Below are 16,931 nucleotides of genomic sequence, written 5' to 3'. Positions count from 1 at the left end.
AATTTGACCTTCCTCTTTGTTTTCAAAAGACAGTTAAAACAATTAAACAAGACTTTCCAAAGACTTGAGGAAAGAGAGAGAAATCTGGATAATCGAATTTACAAAGTATGACACACTGTCCTTAACTGGCCCCTTTGTTCCATTTTAGCTACCGTCTCCTTAGCATAAACCACCAATGAGCTAATCACCTCATAAACCACCTAAGCATTATCTTCAACAAATCACCCAAGAGAATAAGGCACAGAGAGAAGCAAAGCTTCCCTCCTTGGGCTCACTTCCAGCTTTCATGGGCCAGTTTCATGGCTGATTACCCATCACCATAAGACTGACTCCAAGGAGAGGCAGTACTCTTCCACAGAGATGTGACTTTCCCCTATGACCTCAACTGATCAACCTAAGCACCTTAAGTCTAGAATGCATGAAGGGGAGAGAGATGGCTTCAAGGATGTTGCTCTGCACAAAGCCACTGAATAACTTTCCCGGTTACACAGATAAATTAGTGGCAAACCTGAGACATGAACCTTGCCCCCTGGTTCAAAGTCAAAGGTTCTTATCACCATAGAATGTGATTCACTTTTCCTGGTGACCAGCATATAGAAAGCATGGCAGTGACATTAGAAATAAGGAACAGCTTCCTGTCCCAAATTACCTTTCAAGGAATATCCTCCTGTGGCTAAGAAAATAACAAAAACCTTTACTGAAGATATTATAAAAATCCCTTTTGAAGATTTTTATGAGTAGAGCAGAACCTCATTATTTTCAAGATATAGCCAGTGGAAGTTGAATTCTAAGTTTTAATCAGAGTTCACATTTTAATCAGAGCTTTCCCCTTTCCCTAACCACTTAAGAGACCCAAAGGACTTTTTATATTTGTGTAAAATCTATTACTATATTGCAATACTCAATCACCTCTTTTTGAAACTCCTTCTGTACATTCTCTTCCCCTCACATTGAGGTTTACCTTTGATATTTTGATGCAAGAATGTAAGAATGTTTTGTTACATTGCTCTCCTTTGGAAAAAACCGACATTGAGGATCATACTAAAAATGCCTAGTTAGGATACTCACTTTGGGAAATGCTCACCCATCATCTTATTTACACATTAATAACATTATTTACAGAATTTATATAACACCTCCTTTCAGAGCAAAAAAAATGCACTTCACATCCATTATTTCATTTACCTTTGTACTATCCCTCTGAAGTGTGGTGAGAACAGTTGCCTCACCCTATTTTAATGGGAAAAATTTAACAGAGAAGATCCATTATCCTTCTTGATGTGGATAAACAGCTTCTAAGTAGAGTGCCTACATCAATTGGAGAATAAACCTTCAATTACAGGATATTTCTGTCAATATCCTGAATGAGAACAGCAAAGCAGAAATGTTGGAATTCAGCCAACTCTTTCTTTTTAAAATAAATATCTGCTCTTGTGTATTATTCATATATGTCATTAAAATTTTTAGGACAAAAAATAGCCCAAAACATATAAATGCAAATTAAAACAAAAAATAAACCATAGTATGTCATGAATGACTGCACTAGTATGTAATATTGTCAGTGTCTGATTTCTTAGAATTTCACACTTCCATATGTCATTATTCGTTATAGAAAAAAATTGACTTTTTGCCCACGATTATTTTAATACCAATGACCATCAAGATATACTTTGAGTTTTATATGTCAGTTATCTTGACATAACGTGGCAACTGATACAAAAATTTTAAATGACTGTAACTTAATAAGTTATTTAAGGCAATAATAATTAATAACTGTTTTTAAACTGTTAAAATTTAAGGGATCTCCAGAGTATGATTTATGAGATAATACTACAAACAGGATTTTTAAAGCTGGGAAATAGTCTTCATACAATGACAGTGATGGTTGGCTACCCAATACCCATTCTCCCCTCCTTTCTTAATATAACAGAATCCTGATGTTTGGAGAAGTACCAATTTTCCCTTATTTTTTTTAACCAAGATTAAATGTACATTTATTCTTAACATGTGGAACATATAAAGATTTTATACTGAATAAATGATATTCATTTAGCCAGAGGAAAAGGAGGAATTTATATCAAGTTTTTTTCCTTTTTTTTAACTACATTATCTTGAAATATAAATGTGAATTTTCGACACTGAAAAATCTTTGAACTTGTGTTTCCTCCTTTTAGCTGTATTTCTTTCTTTTTTGTCTGTACTGGTAATTATTTCCTAAATCAGTCCATATACAGACATTTCCATACTTTGATTCATGAAGCAAACTGTGACCTCCCAAAATAGAGCATGACTTTATACATACAGAAACGTGCACATCACCCTCTTTTTTTGTTTGTTTGTCTTCTGTTTTTATTTTTTGTACTTTTTCTTTTTTTATGGAAAAAAAAATCCCACCTCTATTTCTTAGATTTCCCTATAGTTAGGGAGGGCCATTGACATAGTTCTGGTCAATAACATATTAGTAGAAGTCACCAGATGCATATTCCTGGGAGCTATCACTTTCCTTATAAACAAGAACTGATGGTTGGTGTGTGCCTTGCCTTTTGTCTAGCCCCTTCCTGCCTGTGGTCCAGATGCCATTCCTGGATGTTCACTAACTGTCTTTCCACCAAGAAAATGAAAGCCATGCACCAATGCCAGTAGAGCCAAAAGCAAGGAGCCTAAATCCTTGATAACCTACTTGTGCAGTGGCCCCAGTCTTGTACCATCTCCTTCCAGACATCTTATTGCATATAAACAAACAAACAAACACACAAAAAACCTCCTTACTTATAGTACTGCATGTCAAATTTTCAGTTACTCTCAAATGAATGCAATTCTAACTGAAAAAAACAACACAAATATATCCTAATTGAATTCTTTTTTTTCTCTCATTATATGATTTATATGCAAAAAATTAATTCCCTGCACTTTAACCAAATGGGGAAGGTGCAAATGCTATCTCAAAAAAAAAATTATTTCCCATCTTCTATAGCCACATACTGCTAATGGCCATCCTTCTTTGATCTTTAAAGTCCTTTTAAATTATTTCAGTCATATGAAAGTGTGAGGTCAGAAGGAATCTGCTGGAAACAAACTTAAAACAGTAAAGCAGGCAACCTACTCCACTATACATATTTGTCTATAAACCAAATGAGGAAAACATTTTTTTCAAGGCTCATTGGTATTCTTCAGCTGTATCCCCATCTTACCAAAGATTACAGCAAAGTGGGAGGTATGACTCACAGAAATAGTTTTCTTCATATAAATTTCACCCATTGAATAAAATTTGAAATATTCTTTAAGCAATATAAAACAGAGACTGTCTTATGCTATTCTTCATGCTATGAACAATAAAATAAAAATTTACAAATTATCCAAAATTTTCACACCCAAGCTTCCTCAGAATGAAAATATTTGTACAAACTAGCCCAAATTTTGCAGCCCAACATCAGTAATTACAAAGGTCTATAAACACTAATTTTATCCTTCAAAAATGCAAAATCACAATAATTACATATTCAGTTGGGAATGTGTTTGGCTTGGAGTAACAGAAAACCTAATAAATACTGGAAGAAAGAGAGGTTTTATTTTTTCTTATGGAATAGTAAGACTGGAGGTTAGGCAGTGCAGAGCTGATAGATTTACTCTAAGATATCATCAAGGAAGCTACATCTGTTTTTCTGCTTCATCGTCCTGAGTGTCTGGTTTTATTTCTCATGCTTGCAAGATGGTGCTCACCTCAAAGCAAGGCATCCATGCTCTACCGAGAAAGAAGGGATAAGGGTCCAGGGCAAGAACGTTCTCCTTAAGAAGCTTTCCCTTTTGTTAAAGAAGGAAAGCATTCCCCAGGAATCGCCATCTAATCTTTGTAATATGGGCCACTCTCAGTTTCAAGGGAGGCTGAAAAGTTGAATGATTTGCCTTCCAACGTGTATAGCACAGGAAGATAAAAGGGGAAAATGATGCTGAATGAGCACCGTACAGTATCATTGCATCTCCAGTTCAATTAAATCTAGTGCCATCCACATTGGGATCATCACTGCTGCCATGGTCGCCATCGGCATTAAAGTGTTTATTCCCCAAATTGCACTGTCTTGTACCCGTATAGTTAGGTAGTCCTAACCCAATCACGATCTCCCTCACTAATGCAAATTTCTGACCATATCAAGGTTTTATAATAATTTCAAACTTAAAAATTAGTTCCCTAAAAAAAAAAATTAGTTCCCTAAAGAGCTTTCTTATAGATTATGACTAATACTTAATTACAGAGGCCTATCAAAAAATTCCCCTAATGTGTCAAATAACAACTACTAAAATTTCACTAAATCACAATGCTGGAAAGACTCTTAGAGATGACCATAATACAATGTCCTAATTTTTACCTTAAGGCTTACACAGAGGATGTCACTTACCCACGTAGTGGCACAAAAAAAATGGCACTTACGACTTGTGATTCCCAGCCCTCAATTATTCAATTACTAAAGAGTAACCCTGAAAACAAAAGTCTTTTCAATATTTTAAAATATATAAAAGCACTGGGGCGCCTGGGTGGCTCAGTCGTTGGGTGTCTGCCTTCGGCTCAGGTCGTGATCCCAGGGTCCCGGGATCGAGTCCCATATTGGGCTCCCTGCTCGGCAGGAAGCCTGCCTCTCCCTCTCCCACTCCCCCTGCTTGTGTTCCCTCTCTTGCTGTCTCTGTCTCTGTCAAATGAATAAATAAAAAAAATCTTTAAAAAAATAAATAAAATAAAATATATAAAAGCACTAAAAAATAAAAACTATCATTGTATTATTTCTTTGTGTACAAACTTCCTGTTTTTCTGGACTGAGGTTTTTCACTCTAGTAGACAGCATGGCACTTCAAATCAATTCAGACTCTTATTTCTCATCCAGGGCCCTGTACTAGTTACAGAGAAATATATAGGAGCTTCCTTTAAGTATATAAATAAACAGTTTCCTTAAAAGTAATTTAAGCTTAACAATTTCACAAATGCTGGCCTCAGTCACTCGCTGAATGCTATTGATAGCATAGAATGCTATCATTCTATGCTCTTATTTTGATCCATTCTGTAAGAAAAACATGGGTGTGGTTTTCTTCTCCCCCCTTGAAAAGTACCCAGTAAATACATCAAATGGCACTAAACGCTTTCTTCTTTTAACCCCTAACATTTCATGTGGGTGAAATTTGTTTTAAATGACTACCAGAACAGCCCTACTAGAGCAAAGGAGAATTATCTCCGAAGGGCAACGTTTCTCCATACAGTAAGAGGGTGACAGCAGATGGGAGCAGATGAAGGATCTTTCCAAGGAACACTGAGGTGTGTGCATTTGTGTGTAGGAGGAGAAAGCAAGTATTGTGGGCTGAGTTGCCTGTTTGTATTTCCCACAGTCTGTTTTAACACCTGCTGGTCCTGTTATATCCTTCTCACCTACTGGCTCTCTAGAACCTGCAGGAAAACAAATTCCTCACCACACCAATGTGCTGTGCCCAGGACAACTGCCAGGATCCACAAGCTCTGAAGGGTAAGTCTGACTATAAAATGAGGCATTATCCCTATGTCTTTTCCCCAGCAAAGATCATCCACAGATATCACATGGTTAAAGACAAAAAAAAAAACAAAAAAACCCACAGTATCTAGTGGTCTTCCCCAGAAGTTCACAAACTCTCAATACCACAACATGCAAATGTTTGAGTGTGTTCATTTTTCTGGATGGTCAGTCCATATGTCCATCAGATTTTCAAACATGCCTATTTTTTTAAAGAGTACCATTACGCCATCCCAACTTATTCAGTGTTTTGTCTCTTCATTAGAAAAGGGAATGAGAAATCATGTTTCAATATATAATTTTACTTTCTTTCTAAAGTCTTCTAAGTCTTCTAAAAAAGAAAGTGATTTTGATTTCTTAAAGAAAACAAAATTAGGAAATACTAAGAATTGAAAATAAATAAGCTGCCATTATGGAACTGAAGGAACTTAGGTTCCCTTATTTTCAAGGTATCGGTGTCCTTAAATATAAAACAATACAGCTGAAATAGGTTATCTCTAAGTTCACTTTCCGTTCTGAAAATGCCAGTATTCTATGAGTCAGCACTATGGTATAAACCAGGACAGCCAAAGACAGAATCTTGGTATCTTTTCCTTAATCCACTTTAAATATCACCAAGTTGCTTGTGCAAATAATGTCATTTGTTTTCTCTACAGTTTAAAGTATCCATCTGATAAAGGATTTTTTTTAGTATTTCCCAGAGGTGGCAAAAGAAAAAAGGTACTAACATTTTTCATATGTGATAAAACAACTTGGAGAAAAATGTTCGATAGAGAAAATATCACATACATAGACTTTTGTCTTAGATCCCACTGACAGCAATGACTTAACATTTAATTATCCAATTACAGTAATATTAATATTAATTAATTAGGTTAATTAATACTAATTAACCTAATTTGAATTTAAGTAAATTTAAGGGGAGGCTTAGTCTATGTCTCTCTCACAAACACATATTACAGGAAAACACAGTCAAATGAGTACTTTCAACTATATTAGTGGATAACGTGGCTAATGAGTCAACCTGGTATTTTTTAAAAGGCATATACTTCTGGTCCACACAAGATAACAGGCACTCACCTCTCCCGGCCTCTCCTTACTTAGCACAACTATAAACACTGGAATTAACACAAGAAGCAATCAAAGGAGGACTCCAAACACTGAAAAGAGGAGGTGGGCTGGTTAGTCACCCCAGACCACAGAAACAACAGAGCAGTAAGATGCCTTAGGACTCCCAATCCCACTGCAGGTTACCTGGGCCCGGAGTCTCCCAACTCCAACTTGGCAGTGGTTGATAGAGGTGGGCTCATTCCTCCCCTGCATCTAACTGGGGTCCAGCCAACACCACCAGATGGCCTCACAGCACTGGCAGGGGGAATCCCGCCACAACAAGCTCCAGGCTGGGGAGTGCTTTTTATCCCTGCAGGCCAAAAATTCCCTTCCCTTACCTAGAGGCACCAGCAGGCCTGGCCTGAGGAGGCTCCTTCCACCCCCCTCCAGTGGTATCAGCAGGGTTCAGTGGGAGCCCAGAATCACCTGACAAACCAAACAGACTAAAACAGCCAGCAAAGCCCCTGGAAATCAAATTGTCATTGAAACCACAGCCCACAAATGTAATCCGGGACCTGTGTGCTAAACCTAAACAGGGTGACTGCTAAAATGAAGATGTAAACAAGACCTGAATCTCCTAACATGCTAGCCAACATGTCCAGGATATATCACAACGTGAATGAGAAAAGTCAATCAACTGACACCAACACTAAAGTGAATCAGATATTATAGGTATCTGGTAAGAATTTTAAACCATCCATTATAAAAATACTTCAACAAGCAAAGTCAGATTCTCTGGAAATATATGAAAAAAATACAGAAAATCTCAACAAAGATGTATAAGTTCTTAAAAAACAAAATGGCAATGGCAATTATAGAACAAAAAATAAAACAACCAAAATAAAAACACTCAATGACTCTATAGTAGAGGTGACAGAGGATAGAATCAGTGACCTTGAGAACAGCTTAATAGAATTTATCAAATCTGAAGAACAGAAAGAAAGTAAACAAACAGAAAAAAAAGATGAAGAGAACCTCAGAGTCCTGTGGGACAATAAGAAAAGATCCAACATTCATATCATTAGAGAACCAGAAGGAAATGAGAAAGACAGTGGAGCTGAAAGAATATTTTTAAAAAATGCCAGTAAACTTCCCAAATTTGGTGAAAGACAAGAGCATATCGATTTAAGAAGCTAATCAAACCCCAAAGAGAACAAACCCAAAGAAATCCATGCCAAGACACATCATTACTAAACTTCTAAAAACTAAAGATAAAGAAAAAAATACTAAAACCAGCCCGAGAGAAAGAGCTCATTGCCTTTACCGGGGCATCAACTCAAATGACAATGATTTTCTCATCAGAAACCACAGAAGCCTGAAGGAGGGGCACATTTTTCAAGTGCTGAAAGAAAAAAACTGTCAACCACAAATTCCTTCCCAGTATCAGTTGCCTAAATCATTTCATATTCAGTGATTGAAACAAAAAAATATAACAGTGTCTTATATTCAAAACAACAGCATTTAAAATGAAGTGAGTGTAAAAAGACATAAATATATTTAGTAAGAGCCAACATGACCACTAAGAAAACTCTACAAAGAGATACACTCAAAAACACTATAAATAAATCAAAATAGAATCCTGTAAAAAGTTCAAGTAACTCCCAGGATGGCAAGAAAAGAGAAATAAAGGAAGAAGAAACAAATAGAAAATACAGTAAAATGGCAGACAAACTCTAACATAATACAGAAAACTGAATCACTCATACATTGCTGGTAGGAATGTAAAATGGTACACCCACTCTGGAAGATAATTTGGCATTTACTTATCCAACTACATAGGACTCAACAATCACACCCTTGGGCATTTATCCCAGAGAAATGAAAACTTACATTCACACAAAAACCATACACAAATGTGCATAGCAGCCTTAAGTCAGAATAGCCCCAAACTGGAAACGGCACAAATGTCCTTCCATGGATGAGTAGAATATTGCGCAGCAATAAAAAGGAACAATGATTGATAACACACAACTTGGATGAATCTTTGGGGAATTACAGTGATTGAGAAAAGAAACTATCTTTAAGGCCATATTACGTATGATTCCATGTATTTTTCTTATTATTTTTTTGAAGTGACAAAATTATAGAGATGGAGAACAGATTAGTGGTTGTTAGGGGTTAGAAATGGGGCCAGGGAGTGAGAGGGAGGCAGAGGTAGCTCTAAAAGGGGCAGCATAAGGTATCTTTGTGGTGATGGGAAAGTTTTGTATCTTGACTTTGGTACGGGAACCTACACATATGATAAAATTACACAGAACTAACACACACACTGAAATGAGTATAACACTGGTAAAATCTGAGTAAGATCTATAGATTCTATTAATGTCAGTTTCCCGGTTGTGTGATTGTATCATGGTTTTTCAAAATGTTACTCTTGAGAAAAATGGAGTGACAGGTACACAGGATCTCTCTGTATATTTCCTACAACTGCATGTCAATCTATAACAAGCTCAAATTTTTAAAATTAATTTTTAAAATGGAGTGGAAGTTGTGAGGAAGCAGGTTTTTCTCGTAGTCTCAAAGTAAGGAAGACAAAACAGGAGAAAGTTGGTAGGTATCACCTTCCAAGCAGTCTCACTCAGTAATGGGACAGACATTCCTGCTGTGATGCAACAGGAAGTACACATCACCCAAGTAGGAGTGTTCTTTTCCTCACCAAGGGAGGAAACCACTAGATAAATCCAGACTGTGAGACACTCTGCAAGACATCTTTCTTGGACTCGACACAAATGTTAATGTTACAGGAAAGAAAGAGAGGAAGAGAGGAAGAAAGGGAGGGAGGAGGGAGGGAGAGAGAGAAAGAAAAGCTAGTATAATTAAGTTTTTAAAAATAAGGTGAAAAATGAATAAAAAGTAAAAATAGTGTGAAAAGATTGTGGGGGAAAAACGAAAATGATTGAAAGAGTCAATTCTCAACGTGCATACAGTCACAGATGGATGTCTTATTCTACTATTATGGCCGACTGAGTGAGTGTGGATCAAACTCCCTTCTGCTACAAACACATAGATACTTAGGTTTTTAAAAGACCAGGATAATTGAATAGGTTAAATAGTTAAGCTTGAAGAGAGGAAAAAAGAAGAAAGGTAATCTGCAGATAACAGAACAGAAAGGAAACAAATATCAGAAAAGCAAGCACATACAGCAATCCTAAGTGATACAGAGCTTAGATACAGGCATTAATACCAAGAGGCTGAAGATGTCATGTGTGTCTAGGGACAAGCAACTTGGTTTGGGGCCCATGAAAGGAAGGTAACTAGAGCCAAGACCTTTGCATAAAGAAGAACTCTGAAGAAGTTGACTAGTTTAAGGACTAGAAGACTGGCTGAGGAAGTAGCAAGAAAATTTGTCTCTCCCTGGAGCTCTGGATAGAAGGAAGACAGTATTCTTTGGATTAAATCCCTAAACCCATACACGCACACAGCATGAATCTAGATCACCTGCAGGGTGCAGGAATCTCATGCCAGGAAATTAATGTAAAAGCTGATCCTCTGGATGTTCACTAGACTTAATGTGGTGATTATTTTGCAATATATACAAGTATTGAATCATTATGTTGTACACCTGAATATACAATGTTATATGTCAATTAAACTTCAACAAATGTTTTTTTAAAGCTGACCCTGGACCAGCAAAACCCCTGAGCTATTCTACGAAGATAAACACAATATCTGTCTATAGAGAAACTTTCAAAAACTGGGAAAAATAAAACTACTACGGAAAAAAAAAACAAAAGTAAAAACCTGGCTGAAGATGAGCTCATAATCCCAGTAACAAACCACATGAGGAAAAGATCCGTTTATGGTGGATATGTGGTTTTGGAAGAACCAGCAGAAGAATTTCAAGTAAGAGAACAATCTGAGACTATAAAATAGTACAGGTGTAACTATTAAGGAGATAAAATAAGGACAAAATTCATAATAAAATGATAGAAAACCTAGGGGAAAAACAGGTAGATATGAAAAGGTATCAATTAGCACTTCTAGAAAAGAAACAATAAATCATAGGTGTGCCTGGGTGGCTCAGTCGTTAGGCATCTGCCTTCGACTCAGGTCATGGTCCCAGGGTCCTGGGATCGAGCCCCACATCGGGCTCCTGGCTCGGCGGGGAGCCTGCTTCTCCCTCTGCCTCTCCCCCTGCTCGTGCTCTCTCTCTCTCTCTCTGTATCTCTGTGTCTCGAATGAATAAATAAAATCTTAAAAAATAAATAAATAAATCATAGCTCAATGGAGCTACAACTTAAATAAAAGATAAGGCATAAATATGAGGAATTGGTTAGCCGGAAAACAGTCCTGAAGAATTACCCCAATGACTCTTAAAAATATTTTAGACGTGAGGAATAAAACAAGAAGGTCTAACATATATCTAACAAGAATTACAGAGGAAAGAATAGAGAGAATTGAGGCAAGATAACATACGATGAGACATGCCACAAATGTGTAATAATTCAAGAAATTTAAGAATCACCTGATTAGATCATAGGAAGACCCAAGGAGAAAAAGTAAAAACAAACCCACATCTGGGCATACCATAACAAAACTGCAGAACACCAAAGACAAAGAGGAATCTTAAAAGCAGCCAAGAAACAATCTCTGATTATTAACAACAGAGGCTGGAAGACAATATCTTCAAAGTGGAAAGAAAAATAATTGTCGGGGCGCCTGGGTGGCTCAGTCAAGTGCCTGCCTTTGGCTCAGGTGACCCAGGGTCCTGGGATCAAGCCCTGCATCGAGTCCCACACTGGGCTCCCTGCTCAGCAGGAAGCCTGCTTCTCCCTCTCCCACTCCCCCTGCTTGTGTTCTCACTCTCGCTGTGTCTCTCTCTGTCAAATAAATAAATTTTAAAAAATCTTTAAAAGAAAAAAAGAAAAAGAATTGTCAACTTAGAATTCTGCTCCCAAATAATCTATTATTCAAGTGTTAGGATAAAATACAGTTTCAAACAAACAAACAAAATAGATGAAGAGATATTTATCATTTGCATATGCTTGACAAAGAACTACCTCCATAAGAAGGAATTTTAATCCAGAAGGAAGGAAAGGGATGCAAGAAACTCTAGTGAGCACAGAAAATATGGATACGTTTAAATAAACATTGACTATGAAAACAATCCAACAACAACAAAAAATCTTAATTACATAAAATGACACAGTGCATGTGAAAAATGTGGTGGAACTATTATGCCACAAAATATTATGAAATACAGAGTATGATCAGAATTATAACTTAATAAGGCCCTTATATTATGCAAGAAGAGAGTAGATATTTTGATACATTTCATCTCAAAATCTGAATGTTAAAAACAAAACATGCCTACTAAAGGAACAGAAATGGGATATATAATGTTGAAATCATTAGATGGAAAAGAGACTAAAGACACTGCAGATCCAATAAAAGAATGACAAAAGGAGGTACAGAAGGGCACAGATCTACAGAAATATCTTCCAATGAGAAGTGGCACTACATTTTAAAAGATAAAAGATTAAAACTGGCAAAATGAATGTGCATGGAGATGTTGTTACAGGCTGGCTTCCCCAAGGAAGCCCACTCGGAGACAAAGTTGGGTATACAATTTTATTAAGGACCGCCTTGCTATCAACATCTAAGAATGGGGAAAGAAGCAGAAATGGGAAATGTCAAGATGCAATGTAAATCCCGTAGGGAGTTCCAGAGCTAGAATGGTCCTTCAGAGTTGTCTGGAGTTGGGCTGAGACGACCAGGCCTTTATACTCCCACATGGATCAGCCACTGGGTGTGAGCTGCCCAGGAAAAAGACATGACCTTGGACAAAGATGCTTTCTACAACTCAAGCAATCCCCTTCAAGGACGCTTGCAGACTATCTGTTGACAGCACTCTCAGAAGATGGGGCAACAAGCTCTTCCTTCAAGAGGGATTTGGCACATCAATGTCTGCCATATTCACCATAAGGTGACCCCAACAACCAGTGCTCAAAGAAACCCATATGTCATGTAACCAACAACACCCTCACACCTTCTACAAACTCTGCTCCTCAGATTTTTCTGGAAAGAGCAATGAATTTTTATGCCATAATAATGAAAGGTAAATTCAAATTACTAACCCCTAAATCTTTCTAACTGAAGACTACATCATGTACCTCTTGCTCCCTAACCAAAGTCAGCCAAATAAGATATTAAGAGCAACATGGGACTCTTTATTCCTTCATAATTTTAAATCTTCAGTTTATAAACCAAAATGAAAATGTCATTTCTGTCTAATATTTTTATGAAACATGAATCCTTACTTGTGCATACCATCATTATTAAATACCTAACTCCAGACAGGTAAAGGACACCAAGATCAGAAAACCATATATGATTGATTTCTTATTCCTCAAACCAAAACCAATGCTATTCAAAAGAAATTAGCAGGCCCAAGTACCCTCTAGGGAAATTTAAGATAATTCATCTTTGCAAAATATGTCAAATTAGAAATTAAAGCAGACTGGCTGAGTGGAAAAAAACTATATAAGTAGACAAAATGCAGAATTGTTTAGCTCACAATCATAATAAGGAATATACAGAGATGATACATATATAGATAGCTTCAATGTGTCAATCATGCCAGTACAACAATTCCAGTCTATTTAACAATTTTACTTATTTTTCGTAGTTGGCATGCTGTTGTTTAAAAAGAAAAAGAACAGAAACAGCCAGCAAATATGTTACTAGCCAAATTGATTGGAAGAGTTGATCAAACCACTTTGATGCCTAAGACACGTGTTGATAGTAAAGGTTTCTCTGTTGGGATACCAGAAGGTAAATGAGGTGCCCTCAGAAGGAAGTGCAGCTGAATTTTCTTCTACCTGAAGTGAAATCATCTGCCTTATCTATCTTCTTGTCAATTCACGTACAGATATATTCCAGACTCCTGCCTACACCTCAGGCCTAGGTAAAGACACTTTGAAGTCCCCAAATTGTTTTTGTTTTTATGAAAATTATTGGCATAACAACCAGCTTTTAGTAAAAGGAAAGAGGGGTACATTGATGATCCACTAAAAAAACCCAGCATCAATACTTTTTCTTTTAATTTAATGTGACTTTTATTCTTACACTGTAGCCCAAGGCTTTCAAATAGCTGGGAATCTGAATTTAAAAGATGGATGTGATTCAAAGAACAGTTATAGCTCATACAGATCTAAGAAACAGAATGCGTAGATTTACCATTGCTGTTTAATAGCACCATGTACATGTGATGTAAACGTAATGTAAATGTAATATAATTTTAGGTGAGAGTCTCAAAGTATTTCTTAAAAATTACCCCAGGTCTGTGTGTATATTATATATGTATATTACACCATAAATAATACATTATATGTTTATATACAAATATTTTCATCTTTAAAATGAACCACAATGTAATTAAGAGCTATTCCTCTGTGCTCTCTTCTTTATACTTGCTTTAAATCTATTGACTACAGTGGGTTTGTATTTTGTTTGAAGTACGGCACATGGAAGGGGGGGTGGTCTGTGAAAAAGGGCAGGAAGGAAGCAAAAGAGGTACATGGAAAGGAGGGATAGCAGGAAGGAAAGGGAGGAGAACCCGACACACACACACACACACACACACACACACACACACACAGAGCTCACAAAGGGCCAGGCCTTGAATACATCCCAGCACCCCTCTCCAACCCCTCCCCAAACATGAGACAGGGCTTCCCAAAAGTTCCTGGCAGAGCCTTCCTTATGCTGTGGCTTAGGTGCGTCCCACTTGGTGCCCCAGACACCGGGACGCACAGGACCTTCCTGGGGACACAGCCCCAGCAAACTCTTGGTACTTCAGGTTCCCTCCCGCGCCCGTCGCCCGCAATCACTGGGCACCGCGAGCCAACCCACCCACTCCTAGGCGAATCCTTCTGCCTCTCTCCATCCTCCCTTAGCTCTCTTCCCCTGCCCAGGGGTTTGCCTAGAGGTTCAAAGGCGGAGGCAGAGGCAGAGAAGGAGAGAGAGAAGAGGAAGGGCCGGTTGGCGGATTTCCTACAAGGAGCACCAACGACGCCGTCAAGGCGACCACTCTGGCGCTGCCCCATACCCTCTTCGCCCCCCATCGGCCCACAGCACCCCACACTCTCCATTTCGGCTTCGCTGTTTGATTGAAGTAAGGCAAGGAGGAAAATAAATCCGCAGCCTCCTGGGCAGCCCTTACCTCAGGCTGCCCTCGCGGAAGCCGCCCTCCTCCTACCCAAGCCGCCGCTGGTGCACCGCCGCGGCCCCGCCCGGCTCGGCTCGTCTGTGCAGTGCGCTCCCCCGGGCACGAGAGCCGGCGGGGGACGTTCGCGCGCCGCTCGCGTGCAGCCCCGCCGGCGACTAGGAGCCCGCAGCCGCCGAGGCGGGGCCGGGAGCCCCGGAAAGGGGCGCACGAGCCGGGGGCGGCTGCAGAGCGCGCGCGCGGACCAGCCAGCCACCCGGCGTGGAAGACCCCGGCCGGGGCGGTGCAGACGGCCGCGAAGCGCCCAAGCTTCCGTCTCCTCCTCTGCCCCACCAAGCCCCCTCTCTGTACCCCCACTAACCCCCCTCCCCCCAGCCAGGAGACAGCTCGCCGTTGGCACTTGTTCTGCCGCGCTGCGCTCTTCCGCCCGGTGCGGGGAATAACAATGTGATCGCATTGCACGGACTAGATGCTAGTAGTAGGTTGTAACTGCTGAGGCCACCACCTGTCAATTCTAGGAGCAAGGCGCACGGTCACCAGCGGTCTGGCCTTTCCCCGATTCCCTACCCGCTTCTTTTCCTCCCCCACCTACCTCGCCGACCTCCCGCAGTACTCTGCTGCACGATACTAAGGGAGTTTTGCAAAATAACGCTCACTCCCAGCCAGGAGCTCACGGCATCTCCCTTCCCACCAGAGCTGAAGGATTACGCACAGCCCTGCGTGCCTATCCAAAGCCGGATGCCGAAGATCCCGGTTTGAACCCCACACTCGCCGGCCCCCCCGCCCCCATTCATAATCCCAGCGGCCGTCTGCCACTACACACCCTCCCCCTGCCGCCCGCGCTCGCTGCGATTCGCCATCCCTGGAACGTGTCAGTCACTCTCTCTTCATCTGCCATGAACACAGTACTAGAAGCTCCGCAGCCACGGGTTGCACAAAAGGGGATGGGGAGCGGAGCATTCGGAGCTTGCGGCGGTGGGGGGTGGGGGGAAGTCGGGGTCGGGGGAGGCAAGAGAGAAGAAGGGCAAATTACATGGAAGGAGCCGGTGTGAGAGTGAGAATCCGCTGCTCTCCTGTTGCACAAAGGAGCTCCAGAGTGGATAAACACGGTGCTACTGAACCAGTGGGTCAGCTCACCTCCAAGGAGGCGCTCTGCCAAGGCACCCCAGGAGTGCGCCCCACAACTTGGGCACTTGTAATGACCTAGCAAGAGGCACCCGGGAGCTTGACTACCCCAGCTTGACAGAGCCCAGCGGGGTGGGGGCCTGCCACTCAGGGGGAGGGATGAGGGTAGGGGAAGCCAGATGTGGGAAAACACGGGTTTCCTTTTCCCCAGTTGTCCAGCTCTTTCAGTCAGTCAGAGAAAAAAAGAACTTTGGCGAGGAAAAGAGAGATGCAGTAACTTTGCGTATGGAACTATTACAACTAGCTAGAAATCAGGAAGACTTTAATGGATAAAATGGGCCTATTTCTCAATTTATTCCAATAAACATTAAGGCACACCCATTTTGCACTGAGCACAATACACTGTGCCAGGTGCTGGCATACAGACATGATCAGAGCCACAGTCTCTGCACCCAGGAAGCTCACCGCCTAGTGGGAGAAGTTACTATGAAAGCCCAAAACGGACAACACAAGTATTACACACGGAAGCACATACCAATCACACTAGGGGAAGCAATTTTCTCTAGTTGAAATGGAAATGGGTCAGGGAATTTGATCCCTTCTGAACTGTATGAGAAAAGGCAAATAGGAACTTGCCAAAGAAGTGACAGTAACCTGTTATTCACCCATTAACCCAACCAGCTTCACATACCCACACAATGAACATCATAACTGAAAGCTTATCAATGTAGGAACTTAATGGACTCCTGCCCTGCACTGTTTCCCCTTGGTGGTTTTGGAGGAAACATTTTCAAATACTAGTGCTTGGAGTGTAGAACACCAGTTCTCCAAAGCTGAAATGTTGCCTTCTTGGACCTGTTACTTTATGTTCTATATCTACTTATCTGTTAGCTTGAAACAGCCCAAAGCCAAAATTAATAATAGTGAGGCAATGAGCATCTGGAAGGAAGCCCATAAATCCTGCAATGCAGTCATGGTTCTGTCACAGTCTTTGTCTCAAA

General features: G+C 40.0%; 1 protein-coding gene across 1 annotated transcript in view; it reads right to left on the bottom strand.

The window, feature by feature from the left end:
- Positions 1 to 15,414, bottom strand: part of PDE4B (phosphodiesterase 4B) — a 520,481-nt gene extending 505,067 nt beyond the window's left edge. Inside the window, exon 1 of the mRNA XM_027619904.2 lies at positions 15,398 to 15,414. The gene's annotated coding sequence lies outside the window, so the exon portion shown is untranslated. The remainder of the gene's footprint in view (positions 1 to 15,397) is intronic.
- Between the last annotated feature and the right edge of the window lie 1,517 nt (positions 15,415 to 16,931).

The sequence above is a fragment of the Zalophus californianus genome, chromosome 4 (assembly GCF_009762305.2).
Source record: "Zalophus californianus isolate mZalCal1 chromosome 4, mZalCal1.pri.v2, whole genome shotgun sequence".
In the NCBI taxonomy this organism is placed as follows: domain Eukaryota; kingdom Metazoa; phylum Chordata; class Mammalia; order Carnivora; family Otariidae; genus Zalophus; species Zalophus californianus.
The sequence above is the reverse complement of the archived record's forward strand: the minus strand, read 5'-3'. Positions and strand labels throughout refer to the sequence as shown.